The sequence below is a fragment of the Anomaloglossus baeobatrachus genome, chromosome 3 (assembly GCF_048569485.1).
Source record: "Anomaloglossus baeobatrachus isolate aAnoBae1 chromosome 3, aAnoBae1.hap1, whole genome shotgun sequence".
In the NCBI taxonomy this organism is placed as follows: domain Eukaryota; kingdom Metazoa; phylum Chordata; class Amphibia; order Anura; family Aromobatidae; genus Anomaloglossus; species Anomaloglossus baeobatrachus.
The window spans coordinates 124,979,472-124,993,493 of NC_134355.1; positions in this window are offsets into that span (position 1 = coordinate 124,979,472).

Sequence of the window (14,022 nt, forward strand, 5' to 3'; positions counted from 1 at the left end):
CTCTCTCTCCCCCCAGCCTCAGCCTCTCTCTCCCCCCAGCCTCCCCCCCAGCCTCAGCCTCTCTCTCCCCCCAGCCTCCCCCCCAGCCTCAGCCTCTCTCTCCCCCCAGCCTCCCCCCCAGCCTCAGCCTCTCTCTCCCCCCCAGCCTCCCCCCCAGCCTCAGCCTCTCTCTCCCCCCAGCCTCCCCCCCAGCCTCAGCCTCTCTCTCCCCCCACCTCCCCCCCAGCCTCAGCCTCTCTCTCCCCCCAGCCTCCCCCCCAGCCTCAGCCTCTCTCTCCCCCCAGCCTCCCCCCCCAGCCTCCCCCCCAGCCTCAGCCTCTCTCTCCCCCCAGCCTCCCCCCCAGCCTCAGCCTCTCTCTCCCCCCAGCCTCCCCCCAGCCTCAGCCTCTCTCTCCCCCCAGCCTCCCCCCCAGCCTCAGCCTCTCTCTCCCCCCAGCCTCCCCCCCAGCCTCAGCCTCTCTCTCCCCCAGCCTCCCCCCCAGCCTCAGCCTCTCTCTCCCCCCAGCCTCCCCCCAGCCTCAGCCTCTCTCTCTCCCCCAGCCTCCCCCCAGCCTCAGCCTCTCTCTCCCCCCAGCCTCCCCCCCAGCCTCAGCCTCTCTCTCCCCCCAGCCTCAGCCTCTCTCTCCTCCCAGCCTCCCCCCCAGCCTCAGCCTCTCTCTCCCCCCAGCCTCAGCCTCTCTCTCCCCCCAGCCTCCCCCCAGCCTCAGCCTCTCTCTCCCCCCAGCCTCCCCCCAGCCTCAGCCTCTCTCTTTCCCAGCCTCCCCCCAGCCTCTCTCTTTTCCCAGCCTCCCCCCAGCCTCTCTCTTTTCCCAGCCTCCCCCCCAGCCTCTCTCTTTTCCCAGCCTCCCCCAGCCTCTCTCTTTTCCCAGCCTCCCCCCAGCCTCTCTCTTTTCCCAGCCTCCCCCCAGCCTCTCTCTTTTCCCAGCCTCCCCCCAGCCTCTCTGTTTTCCCAGCCTCCCCCCAGCCTCTCTCTTTTCCCAGCCTCCCCCCAGCCTCTCTCTTTTCCCAGCCTCCCCCTCAGCCTCTCTCTCCCCCCAGCCTCCCCCCCAGCCTCAGCCTCTCTCTTTTCCCAGCCTCCCCCCAGCCTCTCTCTTTTCCCAGCCTCCCCCCAGCCTCTCTCTTTTCCCAGCCTCCCCCCAGCCTCTCTCTTTTCCCAGCCTCCCCCCAGCCTCTCTCTTTTCCCAGCCTCCCCCCAGCCTCTCTCTTTTCCCAGCCTCCCCCCAGCCTCTCTCTTTTCCCAGCCTCCCCCCAGCCTCTCTCTTTTCCCAGCCTCCCCCCAGCCTCTCTCTTTTCCCAGCCTCCCCCAAGCCTCTCTCTTTTCCCAGCCTCCCCCCAGCCTCTCTCTTTTCCCAGCCTCCCCCCAGCCTCTCTCTTTTCCCAGCCTCCCCCCAGCCTCTCTCTTTCCCAGCCTCCCCCCAGCCTCTCTCTTTTCCCAGCCTCCCCCCAGCCTCTCTCTTTTCCCAGCCTCCCCCCAGCCTCTCTCTTTTCCCAGCCTCCCCCCAGCCCCTCTCTTTTCCCAGCCTCCCCCCAGCCTCTCTCTTTTCCCAGCCTCCCCCCAGCCTCTCTCTTTTCCCAGCCTCCCCCCAGCCTCTCTTTTCCCAGCCTCCCCCAGCCTCTCTTTTCCCAGCCTCCCCCCAGCCTCTCTCTTTTCCCAGCCTCCCCCCCCAGCCTCAGCCTCTCTTCCCAGCCTCCCCCCAGCCTCTCTCTTTTCCCAGCCTCCCCCCAGCCTCTCTCTTTTCCCAGCCTCCCCCCAGCCTCTCTCTTTTCCCAGCCTCCCCCCAGCCTCTCTCTTTTCCCAGCCTCCCCCCAGCCAAAAAGAGGCATCGCAACGATCATCAACTAACCTGTAAGGTGCCCATACATTCTAGGCTCTGCCTTACGCATACCTGCTCCGGTGCCTGCTGCCCTGCTCTGCTATTATCCTCTTCTGGCTGGCTCCAGCTCCAGTCGCGTCCTCCTCCGCGGCATGTGTTGTCTGCAGAATTGGACGCTGCAGCACGGGGCAGTGAGCTGATTGGCGCGCCCGCGCGCCTCTGACCCGGAAGTGGAGGCCATGGAACTTCCGGGGTTAATCAGCTCACTATGCCTGGTGCCCTCCGTGTATTTAAAGAGACAGAAGTGCGCCTTTCCTCTCCCTCTCAACCCCCCCCCTCCCCCCCGAGAACACAGCGAAGTGCAACGGAGGGAGGGGCGGGGGGCGGGGATGTAAAAAAAAAAAAAAAAATAACATTTTTTATATATTTTTTTTTTTTTTTTTTTGCTGCCAGAAAGTGCCGCCCCCCCGCAACGTGCCGCCCTAGGCACGGGACCACGGGTGCCTAGTGGCAAATACGGCCCTGCATACACTCACGCATCAGACTGCATACACTCACACATCAGATTGCATAGATTCACACATTCACACATCAGATTGCATACACTCACGCATCAGATTGCATACACTCACGCATCAGATTGCATACACTCATGCATCAGATTGCATACACTCACACATCAGACTATACACTCACACATCAGATTGCATACACTCACACATCAGATTGCATACACTCACGCATCAGATTGCATACACTCACACATCAGATTGCATACACTCACACATCAGATTGCATACACTCATGCATCAGATGGCATACACTCACGCATCAGATTGCATACACTCACACATCAGACTATACACTCACACATCAGATTGCATACACTCACGCATCAGATTGCATACACTCACGCATCAGATTGCATACACTCACGCATCAGATTGCATACACTCACGCATCAGATTGCATACACTCACGCATCAGATTGCATACACTCATGCATCAGATTGCATACACTCATGCATAAGATTACATACACTCATGCATCAGATTACATACACACACATCAGATGCCTTGTCTAGAGGCTGCCATTTACATGCTTGTAATGTTGCATGTTTACTGCTTTTTTTGTTACAGCTCAGTTTTTTGTCTGCTATCTTGCTTTATTGCAAGTTGGGGGTGCAGCCCTCCTTATACTGAGGCTGAACAACTAATTGCTTCCCACTTTATGTATTTAATCTGGGACCCAGCTGACCACTTGTTACCATTCACATTGGAGTTTTTGATAGACACAAGTCAGGTATGTATAATGGTTTTAATTTTAGTTGGTTAGGGACCGTCCCAGATGGGTACACCATGACGAGGTGGGATGGCTTCTTACGTTTTTGCAAAAATGTATATACTAAGTACCCTGCTATTAAGCACTTGCATTTTATTCATTATTATTCATGGTATTTTTCATACAATTTTTCTTTGTTTTTTTCTTGTCTAGAGGCTGCCATTTACATGCTTGTAATGTTGCATGTTTACTGTTTTTTTTGTTACAGCTCAGTTTTTTGGTGTTTTTTTCACGCATCATATCGCATACACTCAAACATCAGATTACATACACTCACACATCAGATTGCATACACACACCACATGTCGCACATACAATCACCCGTGTACTCTCACCACTTCCAGTCAGCAGGGGACTTTCTTGTCTCTATGATACATTCCATCCGCAGGTCCTGGAAGCTCCACTGCCCCGTGCACAACGTCACATGATGCTTTCACTCGCAGGTCCTGAAAGCTCCACTGCCCCGTTCACAGCGTCACATATTGGTTGTGGCTAAATCCCAGTGGGTAGAACGACCTGTGGGCGTGGCCGGCTTGTTTGGTGGGCGTGGTGATGTTTCCTCTCATCCACTATACTTCGCCCCCCCCCCCCCATTTGGGGTTCTTACCCCCAGACTCCCGCTTCTACTATAATCAACTCCATGCCTACGTGGACTTAGAAGAATAATGATCTTCCTGGTATCAGCTATGTTGGCGAAGGGCCCGCCCATTTTGCTCACATGGGCGTGACATCAGCAGAGGTCCCTTTGGCTACTGGTATTTAGACGTTACAGTCACATGATGCTTCCACCCGCAGGTCCTGGAAGCTCCACTGTACAGTGCACAGAGTCACTGGTCCTTAAGTGGTCAAGAAGCAATTGATATTGCAGGATGTGATGAGTATGTGTGGGATCTGATGTGTGAGCTGATGTATGATGTGATGTGTGATCTGATGTGTGATGTGATGTATGATCTGATGTGTGATGTGTGATCTGATGTGTGTGTTCCGCCGCAGGTCCTGGTCCCGGTCGGCGTCTGGTGAGTATGATTGCGGGGTCTTCTCTCTTCTGGGGATCTCCGCTTTCTATAATGAAGTACAATGGAACCCTCACATGGCCCCTATATTCAATATGAGCCCCCACGTAGAACCTATACACAGTATAAGCCCTCATATAGCCCCTATATACAGTATGAGCCCTCACATAGCCCCCTATATACAAAATGAGCCCTCACATAACCTCTTATATACAATATTAAATTAAAGAACTTCCTATATACAGTGTGAGCTCTCACATAGCCCCTATATACAGTAAAAGTCCTGATATAGCCCCTATATACAGTATGAGACTCTTATAGCCTCCTATAAACAGTATAACCCACACATAGACCCCTTTATACAGGATCAGACCCCGCATAGCTCCCTATACACAGTATGCGCTCCCACATCTGCAGGGGCAGAGCAGCTCTTTTCCAGATGACAAAAATACCTAGTGATACAGCCAGGACCTGTGATGATGTCATGCCCATGTGACCATGTGGGAGGAGCCACAGTTTTTCCGGGCAGAAAGCAACAGAACGCAGATACTGATTCCTGAAGGAGATAGGGACACATGACCAGTAATGAGGGCAGAGGGTGCAGGGTGAGTGGCATATGAGGGGTGCAGACTGTGACAAAGTGTTGTGAAGGGGTGCAGGGTGTTTGAGAGAGGGGTAGGTTTTGGTACAGATAACCTCTCAAAAGAAGGCTCTGACACCAATTGAGTACCTATAGCATAACCCAGTGGCGGACATTCCTCATGTGCAGCCGCACAGGGGCCCTAGGTCCTGAAAACATATGGGCATTTCCTTTGTCTGCGGCAGCTTGGACTCGAATAGGAGAAGCAGGGGCCCGAACAGCTGAACAGATATCATTATGCAGAGCTGACATGGGCCCCTTCCTCACCTGTTAGGGGCTGCAGGAGGTAGAATTTATGTCTTCAGAAGCTGTCGGAGCGCAGGGGATGACGTCATTTCTCAGAGACAGAGGAGACTCCGCCCACCAGCTCCATCTTTAGCAGACTCGCAGAGCTGGGGCCTCTGTATACAGACATGGCTCCCTGCCTCCCTCATCCCTGAGCTGCTCTCCCCATCCTGTACTAGAGGAGGAGGAGGAGGAGGAGAGGCTGCACCACAAGAGAAGATGGAAGGACCTTCCCTCCTGGGCCATCACCTGCAGAGAGGGTGAGTCCATGTGTAATGTGTGCATATCTATGATATCTATCTATTATCTGTGTATCTATCTATCCCTCTGTCTATCCATATATCTAGTATATGTGTTTCTAATCTATCTATTATCTGTGTATCTAATATATTTATCCCTCTATCTATTATCTATTCCTCTATCCATTTATCACATATCTATATATTTATAAATTATATGTGTATCTAATCTATCTATTATCTATGTATCTAATCTATTATCTATCTATCTATCTATCTATCTATCTATCCATCTATCTATCTACTGTATCTAGTCATCTATATGTTTAATGTGTTTGTATATGTGTCATGTCTGTATTTCTGCACATATGTGTGTATGTTGTACTTGTATTTATCTGTATACATCCTTGTATTCACCTATATGCTCATATTATTTTGGCTCCATTACAAGTGTGAATAAGGCTGATGTAGTGAAGTCGCATGTGAGCATTTAGGTGAATACAGTCATAAACTGTACAGAAGCCTCCTACTCACTTTTTTATTGATGGCGTGTGTCTGTGCATGTAATGTAGTGTGAGTGTATTTATATACTCGTCTAATGCCACTCTTCTACTTTCCTGAGTGCAGTCACCACTCTCCGGTATCTCGGGTCACGCTACACTTTGAGCCAGAAGTCTTTTACAATTAAAGCCTTTCTGACGCTCCATAGACTTAAAGCCGCTTTACACGCTGCGATATCGGTACCGATATCGCTAGCGTGGGTACCCGCCCCATCTGTTGTGCGACACGGGCAAATCGCTGCCCGTGCCGCACAACATCGCCCAGACCCGTCACACGTACTTACCTGCCCGGCGACGTCGCTGTGACCGGCGAACCGCCTCCTTTCTAAGGGGGCGGTTCGTTCAGCGTCACAGCAACGTCACAGCAGCATCACTGAACCGCCGCCCAATAGAAGCGGAGGGGCGGAGATGAGCGGGACGAACATCCCGCCCACCTCCTTCCTTCCGCATTGTGGCCGGGAGGCAGGTAAGGAGAGCTTCCTCGTTCCTGTGGTGTCACACGGAGCGATGTGTGCTGCCGCAGGAACGAGGAACAACTTCGTTACTGCTGCAGTAACGATAATTGAGGATGGACCCCCATGTCACCGATGAGCGATTTTGCACGTTTTTGCGACGATGCAAAATCGCTCATAGGTGTCACACGCAACGGCATCGCTAATGCGGCCGGATGTGCGTCACAAATTCCGTGACCCCCAACGACTTCGCATTAGCGATATCGCAGCGTGTCAAGCCCCCTTTACATTGTAAGTCACTTTCAGCTCCTGCAGAACAGTGTGATCTGGAGAGGCTTGAGAGCAGGAACGCCACTGAGAAGAGGAGCAGAACATCCCTAGATACTGCAGAGCGGTGACCTCACTGAGAAGAGCAGAAAGGCGCTGGTCACCAGAGAGAGTGGCAGGGATGTCACTGAGAAAAGCAGCAGAACAGCGCTGGACACCGGAGATACTGGAGAGTAGTGACATCACTGAGAAGAGGAGCAGAACAGCGCTGGTCATGGCAGATACTGGAGAGCAGTGACATCACTGAGAAAATCAGAATAACAGCGCTGGACACCGGAGATACTGGAGAATGGTGACATCACTGAGAAGAGCAGCAGAACAGCGCTGGTCACCAGAGATACTGGAGAATGGTGACCACTGAGAAGAGCAGCAGAACAGCGCTGGTCACGGGAGATACTGGAGAGCGGTGACATCACTGAGAAAATCAGCAGAACAGCGCTGGACACCGGAGATACTGGAGAATGGTGACATCACTGAGAAGAGCAGCAGAACAGCGCTGGTCACCAGAGATACTGGAGAGTGGTGATATCAGAGAGTAGAGGAGCAGTACAGCGCTGGTCACCAGAGATACTGGAGAGTGGTGACCTCACTGAGAAGAGGAGCAGTACAGCGCTGGTCACGGGAGATACTGGAGAATGGTGACATCACTGTTTAGAGCAGCAGAACAGCGCTGGTCACCAGAGATACTGGAGGGTGGTGATATCAGAGAGAAGAGGAGCAGTACAGCGCTGGTCACCGGAGACAGTGGAGAGTGGTGATGTCAGAGAGAAGAGGAGCAGAACAGCGCTGGTCACCGGAGATTCTGGAGAGTGGTGATATCAGAGAGAAGAGGAGCAGAACAGCTCTGGTCACCAGAGAGAGCGGCGGTAAGTGAGAATATTATGACACTACATACATATACACATATTCCATCAGTAAACAAATTAGTGAGTTCCTTCTTTAATGATGTCTATGGTGCGGCTGTTTTTTGCTGTATTTCCTCTGTTTCTCTTCTGTACCCACCCATGGTATAGAGCACTGCTTACAAGGAATCTGACAGCGGATACATGTTACCCGTGGATCGAGCAGCATGTATCAGACATCACATCTGTACGACTAGTATTTCATGCGGCTCAGTCCCTGACATCTATTAATGTCTTTCTCTGAATCTCCGCAGTGATTTAGGGTCACACACACACACCTGGCTGTGATCGTACAGCCACTGCCTGGCAAACGCTGCCCATGGCTCATGGGTATCAGCTGTCAGGGTCACACATACCTGTGTCCCATAGAACGGTGACGTAATTAATGCTGGCACAGACCACAGGACGGCCTGCGCTGGACCCAGGAGGGTGACTGCAGGCGAGTACAATTTATTTTGTCATTTTTCAGAATCTGGCCTCCAGGTAATGACCTTTGTCTGGACAATGCCTTTAATAAACTATAAATCCTCATCTTTCTTCCACCTGAAAGCTCTAGTGTTCCATTCCCTGATGCTTCTGTTTACAATTGCTGCAGATATCACAGCCGAGGTGCCTCATGTGACCGCTGCAGACAATCACTGGTTTCAGACTTGAGCTGTATACCACTGAAAAGCTGCAACACACACATGGTATACAGATATTTAGATGGTAAATATGGAACTTATTTATTGTTTAGATTTGGTAGTTGTGTCCTAAACTAGGAATAAACTGTTCAATCTATATGTTTACATCATTTTTTTATGGTATGAAGGGGGTCCCAAAAAGATTTCTTGCACAGGGGCCCCCTGCAGTCTGTGTCCGCCCCTGGTATAACTTCCGAATACTACCAACACTTACATAGCCCAAAATTAGTATTCAGTCGAGGCAATAATTAATTAGCAATCTAATTTTTATTAAATATATTAAAAATGCAAAAACACACAGGTGATTACAATAAATGAGAAAGGATCTGATGATGTGTAGAGGGGCACGGGCATCACAAGAAAACAATGGCACATATCAGTTTATCCAACATATTAATATGTATCAATAAAATTCCAGGAAAAGTATTAGCATTTTGATGAAATTTAGGATACATGTAATGAAATATACCGATATACTCGAGTATAGGCCGAGTTTTTCAGCCCACTTTCTTTATGCGGAAAATTCCCCCCTTGGCTTATACTCTGGTCAGGGTCCCATAAAAAAATTATTCTCACCTGTCCTCTGTTCCCACGGTGTCCTCAGGTGCTCTTGTAGACCGCAGGCACTTAAACCCCTCCATGACCACATCCAATATACAGGACCAACGCTGCCGTCAGCGCTTTACAGCAGTTGAATGTGTGCTTCACTGCTGCTGCTGTAAAGCCTTTCAACTGCAGTAAAGCCATGACAGCAGCCCCGTGCATCGGACGCTATCACGGTGCCTGCGGACTACAAGAAGAAGCTGAGGACACCGTGGGAACAGAGGAGAGGTGAGAATATCTTTTATTGTGTGTAAGAAACGGCATAATAGGGGACAAGAAGGGGGCCGGTAGGAGGACATTACTACAGGGGACATTACTGCAGGGGACATTACTAGAGGGCCCAAGGAAGGGGCGCAAAGATGGGCACATTACAATAAGGGGAGGGGCACAAGGATGGGCACATTACAATAAGTGGAGGGGCACAAGGATGGGCACATTACAATAAGTGGAGGGGCACAAGGATGGAGACATTACAATAAGGGGAGGTGCACAAGGATGGGCACATTACAATAAGTGGAGGGGCACAAGGATGGGAACATTACAATAAGGGGAGGGGCACAAGGGCCTGGTGGGCGCAGGGACGCGGGGGCAGCGCTGTGCCTTGCGGCACTGTGGTACTCACTCAGCCTGAGACGTGACACAGTTTTTACGGTAAACCAACGGCTGGATAGACGGTCCCACGGACGGCTGCACTTGCTCTCCCGGTAGGTGACGGTGATGTCCCTTTTCCTTGCACCTTGATGAACTGGTTGGTTGCGATGGGTCCCCACCGGTAACCCGCTCCCCGGCTTCAAGCTGGACCGGGGGAGCTCTACTCTTTGCCCGCAGGCGCTGGCCCTAAGAAACGGGTGCCTTGGCGGTGGCGGTGTCTCTTCTATACTGGCTGGGCTGTTGCCTTCAATCGGGACTTGGTGGTTGGGGGATCTACGTCCCCTTCACTGACGGATTTAGCAAATTTGGCGACTCCAAGCCTTGCCGGGGTCCGAGAGGCCCCTGCCCTGGTGCTGACTGTCCTTCGGAACACTGCTCCAGACCGCCGGGCACACAGCCAACGGGGTCCTTCCAGGAACTTCCAAACGGTCCCCCTCCAGACAGTCACCGCTGTTGCTGACCTTGCTGACCTGGTCCTACACAAAGCTGGACCCTTCAGGCTTTCCTTCTTTCTTGTCACCTCACTTGCTTTCCTCCTTTTCCACTTTTCTTCTTTCTCTTTCACTTTCTTAACTCCTCTGCTTAGCTCCTCACTCCTGCTCCTCCCTGAGCTATCTCTCCTTCCACCTCTCCGTCCTAAACTGAACTGCCTGGTTTCTCCCGCCTCCAGAGCTGTGACCTCCTCGGTGGGCGGAGCCAACCGCCTGGCCCACCCCCTGGTGTGAATCATCAGCCTCTGGAGGAAGGCAACAAGGATTTCTGGTTAGCTGTGGTGTTCCTACCTGGGATGTAAGGTGTGGTGGTGTGTGACCTGTGTCCCCTGGCTTGCCCAGGGCGACACATTCCCCCTTAGCAAAATGCAGACCGTCCGCGGGCTGCCGTCCAACACCGGTTTTATTTTTCTGAAAAAGATAACATAATAATATAACATATTTACATTTTTAATAATAACCCTTCCCAAGACGGGAGGCACATTTCTTTTGACGTTGCGTAACGGTTTACGGTTACGGTTTCCGCTCTCTCCCACCCAAGCAACCTGGCCCTGATGCTGCCCCTAAAACCCAGGCAGCACCCCTTGACCCACAGTCCAGCACACGGTACCCGAGCGGGATCTGTCCTTCCCTCCAGAGGGTAGCCACCGGTTCCTTTGGTGGCTGGGCCCTAGCCTGCTCTGCTCAGGGCCCTCCCTCCAACCTGCCTCTCCGGAGGCGGCATGCGGAAAACGGTAACGGTAAACAACATATTTACAAGCCACTTAACGTTTGTGGTTGCCCTGCAAGTTCACGGGCTTGTCCATGGATAGTCCTCCATGCAGAATTTTTTAACGGTCCCCACGGGGACAACGGTGCCGGCTCCAGCCGGTTACAATCACAAAGCAAATCAGGTAAGGCACTCGGTCATCATCATTTTTCTTATCATTTTTAAACTTTTTAAACTTTTCAAACTAACAAAATGGTGGTCCCAACGGGGACGGTGCAGCGGGCATCCGCTGCCCTACTGGGTGTTTTCGTCCTCCTCACCCGGCTCGGGGTGAAAGGACACGGGCACCAGCCCCTCCAGTGCGTAGCAAGCACGGCGTGGAAGAGCCACCCGATACCCGTTGCCTCCGGTTCGGGGAATATAAGTGGCCTCCATGCCAGGCAGGGCAACGACCTCCTCCTCTTCTTCCGACACAGGCTCAGTGTCAGGCCCGGGGTCGCTATCTTCTGCCCCCGCCGCAGTCACAGAGGAAGGCACACCCGACGGGCCAGGTGCGGTGCAGCACGCGAGTGAGTAGGACGGAGGTAACACAGGAGCCAGGGGCAGACCGGGTCCCTCAGCCGCAGCGACCGGTCCCTCGGGGACACAGGGGCGTGGGTCATTCTCCAGCTCCTCCATCACAGCCTCCACTCCATACACTCGCGCCACAGCAACTAGGGCCTCCACCTCCGCGGCCCACTGCTCCATCAGGCCGCCGATCCGACTCCGATATTGACGGCAGATCTCCGCCGCCCGAGCCCTCAGCCATGCCGCTGTTCCGGACACCAGCTCGGTAGTCTCTGCAGAACTAGGTGGAGTGGACATTTCCCGTTAGGGTCGATGGACCGGGGGGGGTCCCAGTGTGTTTGTTGCAACGCCACACTTACATGCGTCCAGCCGCCATCGCGTCCCCCTTAGCTCTTTCCGGCCCCTCCTCTCTCGGGGCGGGGTTTTGGCCTTCGCGCCTCTACTGCTCGAGAAGACGCTCGAGCGGGAACTTTTCGCGCCAAAGATGGCGGCTTCTGAAAATTTTCTGCCGGATACCTCCGGCGGTAACAAGGCGCACCTCTACCTGACGGCAGAGCGGTAAGATCCTGTTCGTGACGCCAAGTTGTCGCGGGCGGGGAGGAGGGTGTCAGCACACTACGCTCACCCCCTTCTGCTCGGGTCCGGCGGCTGCTGCTCAGTGGTGGCTCGAGCGGTGGGCCGGATCCCGGGGGTTTCTCGAGCGGCACTCCTCGCCCGTGAGTGAAAAGGGGATTGTTGGGTGTGGGGATGATTATTGTCCGTGACGCCACCCACGGTTGTGGTGATTTCACCACCGCTGCTCTATACGGGGCTCCCGAGAATGGTGATGCGGAGCAGCCAGGTGTTGTGTTGCCCCTCCGTGGGTAGGGGTTGGTGATCCCGGGGACCTGGTGATGGTGAGGGAGGTGCAGGGCCTGGTGGGCGCAGGGACGCGGGGGCAGCGCTGTGCCTTGAGGCACTGTGGTACTCACTCAGCCTGAGACGTGACACAGTTTTTACGGTAAACCAACGGCTGGATAGACGGTCCCACGGACGGCTGCACTTGCTCTCCCGGTAGGTGACGGTGATGTCCCTTTTCCTTGCACCTTGATGAACTGGTTGGTTGCGATGGGTCCCCACCGGTAACCCGTTCCCCGGCTTCAAGCTGGACCGGGGGAGCTCTACTCTTTGCCCGCAGGCGCTGGCCCTAAGAAACGGGTGCCTTGGCGGTGGCGGTGTCTCTTCTATACTGGCTGGGCTGTTGCCTTCAATCGGGACTTGGTTGTTGGGGGATCTACGTCCCCTTCACTGACGGATTTAGCAAATTTGGCGACTCCTAGCCTTGCCGGGGTCCGAGAGGCCCCTGCCCTGGTGCTGACTGTCCTTCGGAACACTGCTCCAGACCGCCGGGCACACAGCCAACGGGGTCCTTCCAGGAACTTCCAAACGGTCCCCCTCCAGACAGTCACCGCCGTTGCTGACCTTGCTGACCTGGTCCTACACAAAGCTGGACCCTTCAGGCTTTCCTTCTTTCTTGTCACCTCACTTGCTTTCCTCCTTTTCCACTTTTCTACTTTCTCTTTCACTTTCTTAACTCCTCTGCTTAGCTCCTCACTCCTGCTCCTCCCTGAGCTATCTCTCCTTCCACCTCTCCCTCCTAAACTGAACTGCCTGGTTTCTCCCGCCTCCAGAGCTGTGACCTCCTCGGTGGGCGGAGCCAACCGCCTGGCCCACCCCCTGGTGTGAATCATCAGCCTCTGGAGGAAGGCAACAAGGATTTCTGGTTAGCTGTGGTGTTCCTGTGGCGCCCCTGACCTGGTCAGGCACCACTGAGTACTGCACCCATGCTGGGGACAGTACAATACAGGTAATCCAGAAGGCTGACCGAGGTGTGACTACACAGGCGCATAGTGATCAGGTCTCACACATGTACCTTTGAGAGGACCCCTGGGGATCCCAGGAGGGGGCAAAGCCTTCACCTCCACTGGAATAGTGGAGGGGGTAAAACGCCTCCATCTCCACTCAAGGGGTGTGGTGGAGAGCCTGGTTGCTAGGTGGCGTAGGCAAGAACAGGAGAGGAGGAGCAGTGAGCCGGCTTAGTGCAGAGTCCAGGGAGCTCAGAGAAGAGCAGACCCCTGGGGCTGTTGCAGTCTAACAGCGCCCGCGCAGTGGCTACCGACGGGGGAGAACGGTCACCTAGGAGTGCTACCCGAAATCCATCTTCAGCTAAAGAGAGAGCACGGAGTGGGAAGTAAGGAGACTGCTAGGGAGTACCAGGCCCAAACGGGCGGCAGATCCCGGAGCGGGGATAGATCCACCTTTCCTTGCTAAACCTGCCGGTGTGGGGCCCTCAAAGCCCACACCACAACACCCAAAAGCCGCAGCCACGTAGCCACAGTTAGGGCCCATAGTTCACAGGAGGCAAGCAGCTGGAGTGATCTGGTCCAGGCGACAAACAAACGGCAACCAAACGAGGGGAGCAGTTACTTCCCTGGGCGACCCCCATAGGGACTAAAAGTCGGGGTTACCCCAAACCACCAAGGGCTAAGGAAGGCGAGTCGGTAGTCACCCTCATCAGTCAGCCTGAAGGACACCTGGTTCCAGCCTGGTTCATCCCAGCTACGCCCGGGTTACTCACCCTGCCATCAACTGTGAGTAAAACCCCCGAAAGACATCCTGATTGTGTGGAGTTATTCTGCGCCTTGTGGTTCTACACACCTACACAGGGCCCTGGGGCTTGCCTCACTCTCAGGAGGCCACTACA